This window comes from Palaemon carinicauda, chromosome 8 (assembly GCF_036898095.1).
Source record: "Palaemon carinicauda isolate YSFRI2023 chromosome 8, ASM3689809v2, whole genome shotgun sequence".
NCBI classification, from domain to species: Eukaryota; Metazoa; Arthropoda; class Malacostraca; order Decapoda; family Palaemonidae; genus Palaemon; species Palaemon carinicauda.
The window spans coordinates 111838293-111845186 of NC_090732.1; the positions used below are offsets into that span (position 1 = coordinate 111838293).

At 32.0% G+C, this 6894-nt stretch overlaps 1 non-coding gene across 1 annotated transcript; it reads left to right on the plus strand.

Annotated features, from left to right (window-relative positions):
• The first annotated feature begins 216 nt into the window (after window positions 1-216).
• Window positions 217-287, plus strand: TRNAQ-UUG (transfer RNA glutamine (anticodon UUG)). The gene has a single exon. It is a non-coding gene; the product is annotated as a tRNA-Gln (tRNA).
• Window positions 288-6894: the final 6607 nt, after the last annotated feature.

Here is a 6894-nt window from a genome sequence, read left to right on the forward strand (position 1 = left end):
GTGTGTGTGTGTGTGTGTGTGTGTTTGTGGGTGTGTGTATTTGGGTTTCATAAATGTCCAAAGAGTATTTAATTTAAATCTCACTTCTTACTCAATCAAGCCGGGTAGCGATAGTATGCGCAGACTACAGTATGTCTGGCACTGATCCAGCGCGGTGTTACGACGAGACGTACAATGAATCACTATTCTCTTCTGGGTTTGAATCAACATGTAACAGGTCCCATGGTGTAATGGTTAGCACTTTGGACTTTGAATCCAGCGATCGAGTTCGAGTCTCGGTGGGACCTCACTTTATAAAAGTCTAACATCAGTGTAATTCGACATTTCCTACGGGGCCAACCAAGGGAAAGGCCCGTGCCAACAAGACTTGGCTATAATACTCCAACAACAAACAACGTAATTCGACACCCATCGATGAATGGGGTTCTTCGAACCTGGTTTCTTGGCTGTGGCACACAGTGTTTCAAGATAATCATATCTTTAGTTTAGACCCTAAAATCATAAGCGGAATTTTGCGCCATTCAGGTTTTCGAACATAACCTCTTTGATATATTACATAAACTGTACTTCTAGTCCTCAAATGTTAATGTTAGACATCACCATGATGTTCAGTAATTAGTTAAATTTCTTAGTTTTATGAGTTTTCACAATATTTTAAGAAATGATTACCTCACATATGACTCCCGTTCGAAAGCAATAAATCAGCGTTAATTGTTTTATCATCAACCATGAATTTTAGACAGCCATGTAGCGTAAAATGACTGTTGTTTGTGAATAGCTGTTTCAAACGATATCTGGAACGTTTAATTTTGAGTTGTATGACTTATTTTCTGATAATGATCCTTGAGTTACCCAACAAACACCTAGAAGGATCTATGAATATCATTCCTCATATGCTCGAATTAAGTTTTTGAAATTCTTATATTTATAGACACTACAATTTAATATTAATGGAGGGTAAAATCTTTTATTTTGTAAAAATGGTATACATGTTGAAAACTAATAACAAAATATGAAATTAACTCATCTTAAGCTGAATGGCTGAATCATATGGATTTCTGACGCATATTTTCGTCCCATGTACTTTGATTTTCGGTCAAAGTAAATTGCTTTTAAGTTGCAGACACATTACAAAAGGCTCGTCGTGTAATGTTCATAAGATTCGTGAGCGACCCGTCAACGTTAATAATGAAGATGATATAATTAGTAATTAATGACTGGGCAGAGAATTTCCCTGAGGCACCAATGGTAAATACCCGGACTATTGTTTTTCTATATTTTTGCTGTTTGTATGGATTTGAAATTACTTTCACCTCCGAGGAAATTTCTGGAGCTGGAAATCCAGTGGAAGGATTTTATAACTTTCTTCTGGAATGATGTCTTAACTATCTGAGTGAAAATATAAAAATAAAAGCAAAAATATATATTGAAAAGCCTGTAGTTATCGCATTTGTTCGATCCACATCGAACTTATGACAGCACTGCGCTCTGGCTGAGCTCTGGATATCAAGTTATGCCACCCTGGAGGTAACATTGTCACAAATATAACTCTCTCGCATTTTAAAGCATTTAGTGATAAGAATATTGAAATCGCCAGACTCAGAGACACACTAATCAAGTAATAACAAGAAAAAATTGACATTTCTATTAATTATGAATTATAAATAAACTGAGCTATGTCAGAATTAACTGCAAAATATTGAATGCCAAGTTCTTAGGACCCTTGACAGGCTTCTGCTACATAGAAACTGAGAGTCTCTAGGGACTATTGCAAAGGTGTTCTTTGACGCGAAGACTAATTGGGAGTGAATGTTGGATATTAGGATTATAAGTAAGGAAAACCAAAAAAATAGATGGAAATACCAGAAGATATATGAGATATATATAACATCATATGAAAACGTGAAGAGTAGTTAAATTATGATTGTCTCTAGCAAGTTCATGAAATTTATAACACCTGATACACTATTCACAATAGCCGCTCAATTGGTTTAAGATATAATTGGAACGATATAACGGAAAAGTCATAAGTGTAGGGCTGGTGATCTTAATACGAAAATTAAAGTAAATAGATAAAGACAAAATAAAAGGTAATCTCTGTACACCAGAAGACCAGGGAAAAAACTACTGTAGTATTGATAGAAACTATAACTACATAACAAGAGAGGGGAAAGAGAGAAAAAATAACTATCATATTTCAAGGAAAAAAAAAAACATGTAAGATATCGACTGGGTTAAATGTAAACTGTGATATCCTTATTTATTTTCTATACAATTCTTTTTTCCATTAGTCGAAAATATCTCTGTTAGCACTTAGTTTGTGGAAGAGTGCTGATGCAGAAGAACTGTTGCCTATTCTCATCCTGGGATGATATTCTTAAGCCTCCTCATCTCTAATTCTGCTATTTCACACTTAACTGACTGACTGACTTATGGCCGAGTCTTACATATACTATCTAAGGAAACAGCAATCATCATAACAGTCAAGTCAGGATAAGACATCACAACAAGAATCGTTATAACGTGACCTAGACGAAACTATAAGGTGCAAACGCATAAAGCTTAATGTGGATGTTATTGAGTTTTAATTATATCACATAGCAACTTATAGTGACTGACGTCATGACATCATACTCTGTCGCAAACAATGATGGCAGTATTGTAGGCGGACTTTGGACCCTCACCCTTCTGGTTGAAGTTGCAGAAGAGGAAGACCAATCACTTCCATTGTGTCATGATATTAGAAGATCATGGATTACCTTTACATGTATATTCAAATATTCCTTCAAATTATCAAGAGGACTGAATATAAATGTCACAAAAGATTTACAAATATTATTATTCAAAATCTTTGCATCTATGCCATAGTCAAATCAAACGAAAGTGGTGGGTGGGACACAGAATATATCATGTCGAAGTCTGACGATATCGGTCCTTTTAACAGGAATTCTCAATTAGAGAAGTCCTGAAACAGATTAAGGTCTTAAAGGTCAAAGGGTCCCGTCAATCATAATCCCGGATATATTCTCCTTTTCAGCCATTTTTTCCCAGGTGGTCAGTGGAAAACAATTAAGAACCTTGGAAAGATTTTGATTCTAGGACTACCAGAGATACGCTGTGACATGGGGCGGTGGGGGGGGGGGGGGGGGAATTGATAGTCATTAGAAAATACACTTCTCCGTAAAACCAACGTGTCTTATTTATAGGATTGTTCCTCTAGCTATAATTGTATATACACACAGTATATATGATACATGCATACACAGTATATGTATATAATATATATGTATATATAAATAAATATATATATAGTATATATATATATATATATATATATATATATATATATATATATATATATATATATATATATATAAATATGTATATATATATATATATATATATATATATATATATATATATATATATATATATATATATATGGGTAAGTAGATAATCTAATGTTTATATGATACATGCAAACACAGAATATGTATATGTATATACACACACACACACACACATATATATATATATATATATATATATATATATATATATATATATATATATATATATATATATATATATATATATAGGTAGGTAGGTAGGTATAGAGTCTGTTTGATTATTTTTGTAATTCATTTATCATCATTTATTACACAATTTATTTTAATAATTTTGTATTGGATCACTGAATTACCTTTATAGCTTTGACTATGCCGTAAATCCCATAATCCGTCCACCCATATCTTAAGCCATTGTGGAATGAATTTTCAGATTATAAGATTAGGACTCCAAACGTGTCATTAAAAGCCATGAAAGTAAGTTCAAGCAAACCTTTTTTATAATTTGGATATTTATCTTTCGTATATAAAGCTGTGTTTTTGATAATTACAAAAAGACGTTTAAGTCGATCGACAGCCGTTACAATGGCAACTTCTACAAAGCGTTTTCTCTCATGTTCAGTCAGGGAAATCTTGGATGATGTTCACAGATATTTTATATATGTAACATTTACTGTACATAGCGAGCCATTTTTTCCTTTTATAGTAGAATACATATTTGCCTACCCTTTCTTATTATGTCCTGGAAATAGCGAAATGTAAATCATGAAAATCTATAAAGCACTGGAATGATGACCTAGATTACGTTAGTTATTGCTAAATAGGAAGTTCCTAGACACACACACACGCACACAGATATATATATATATATATATATATATATATATATATATATATATATATATATATATATATATATATATATATATATACATATATATATATATATATATATATATATATATATATATATATATATATATATATATATATGTATATATATACATATATATATATATATATATATATATATATATATATATATATATATATATATATATATATATATATATATATATATAGAGAGAGAGAGAGAGAGAGAGAGAGAGAGAGAGAGAGAGAGAGAGAGAGAGAGAGAGAGAGAGAGAGGTTGTTATGAAAGAAACAAATTTTACATTATACAATGTATACTGTACATAATATACAATACACTATGGTGAAGGCAAGATCATGTCAGTCGTCCTTGTAGAAGCTGAAATGGATGTTGTTGGAGTTAAGTTCTCCAAAAAGTTTTATCAAGTTCCATGGCTGGTGACAATGGCATATGTAACAGTGTTGAGATACTACCGCTGGAGAGTTATTGGATCCTTTGAGTGGCCAGTCAGTACTCATTGGATCTCTCTCTAGTTAAGGTTCCTTTTTCCTTTGCCTGCACACACACAGAATAGTCTGGCATATGCTTTACATTTCTCTGTCCTCATATACCTGACTACACTGATATTACCAAACAATTCTTCCATAAACTATATACTGAAGGAAGATAGGAAGGCTCAAAATAGAATGTTAATACATTAGTTGGCAACTCCAAAGTGAACGCATTAGTTTGACCGCTCAGAATTTAGATGGCGTTGTAGGTATATCGTTTGTCGTCTGTTTGTTTATATTCAGAATTTGACAGTTGACACAAACGAAATCATGGCGCCAGCAGTGAATTAGTCACACGGTGTGTTTTTTGCAATAAACGAAAAGAAACCGATCCTCATTAGGTGTTACACAGGTTCTCTAAGGACAAAGAACGGTGAGTACTATCAGTATAATACATGAAATATGTGCTACTAATAAGTAAGCCCCACTGGTATTGGATATAAGATTAAGGCTAGGCATCCACAATACACTTTTCTCAAACTTTTTTATTTGGTCATAAAGCTGTTGAAATAATGTATTTCTCAGGAACTGATATATTTGTCGTTAGGAAAATTTTTAGTGGTATGTATTATATTTAACTTTGATTTAACTTATAAGTGTATGAATATATCAGCATGTTTGCACACCTGAGAAGCATTATAGGAGTATACTGCTTCAAAGTGTTATTTTGTTAGTGTTCCTTGTCTTCTTATTTTTTCTATTTCCTAAATAAAGACTAAAATTTTAGTGTTTGTAAACTGTATTTGTTTGTTTTTTGTATCTTCGTGTACATTGAATGTGTGTTTACTCTCTGTGCTTTCTATGTTTGCATAATTGTTCTCTCATGTTTGCACTATGTATTTAATTTTTGAAGAAACCCCCCTCCCCTTTTTTTTAGTATTATGTTCTCTCATATTTATGATTATATTAGAGTTTATTTGCATGTAATTCATAATGCAATTTTGGTTTGCATGTATGTTGTTTTTTTTTCTACAGTTTTTATATGTGCAATATTATTTACCGAGTTATTTTTTCTTATTTATGTATAATTTATTAAAGTCCACTTGCATGTGATCTACCTTGAATTTTTGGTTGGCTTGTATGCTACCTTATTTCTATTTCCAACCCCCTTTTGATTATTTACTATGTGTGATACAATTTAGTAAGTCATTTTCTTCCTTTGTTTGTATATTCATACATTTATTAGTTTATATTACAAAAGAGTATATATGAGCGCATTATGCCTTTCTGTTTCAATAAAAAGAAAGTTACAATTGTGTTTGTATACATCTTATATCTCCATCCTACAGTGGCCTACAAACTGTGATTAAATGTATGCCTATACATATGCACTTGTGGCAAAGTTAAACAAATCAGATATAAAGTGTGTTTTACTTTATTGGAGACTGATATTATAGAGAATATTTAGAAATTATTGTTAAATACAATACTTAAATTTGCTAGAAATTTTACCGAATTATAAGAGATATAGCTATTAAGTTTCTGGAAAAGTCTCAGAAACTTAAGGAAATGTTTTCTTAATCTATATATGTACTATTTGCAAACTTGCAATTTAGTTACCTAAAATCTAAGAATACAATATACTGACGTAGTAATGCAAATTATGAACATATATGTCGCAAAATTTACAATCGAATTCCATTCTATATTCCCTTAAGCATTACCGCTCTGAATGTTTGACCGCTCGCTCAATAGATGGAGTCATTCGTTTCGCATGGGAGTATCTGGCATCTTTTCAAAGCACACTCATTTGGGTGCTATTAGGCTCAGCCTTCCTATCTTCCTATCTTCCTTCAGTCTTTGAATTCTTCTTTTCTCATGGGGTTAACTACTGCTCTGTAATTGGTCAGTGGGTACTTTCCTCATAGTAAGGGTTGAATAGACTCTTGAGGAGCTCTTCTAGGAAAAGGGCACTCCTAAATCAAACCTTTGATCTATAGTCTTTAGTAGGCTATATATAAAAGGTCCAATTTAATGTTTTTGTTGTTTTTAAAATATCACCTTTTGATTGCTCATTACTTCTCTTGTAGATTATTTTATGCTCTTGTATCCTAGCATTTATTGCGTGAAGTCTCCTCCACATAAATATTTCTGTCAAATTTCATTCTTGCATAATCATATG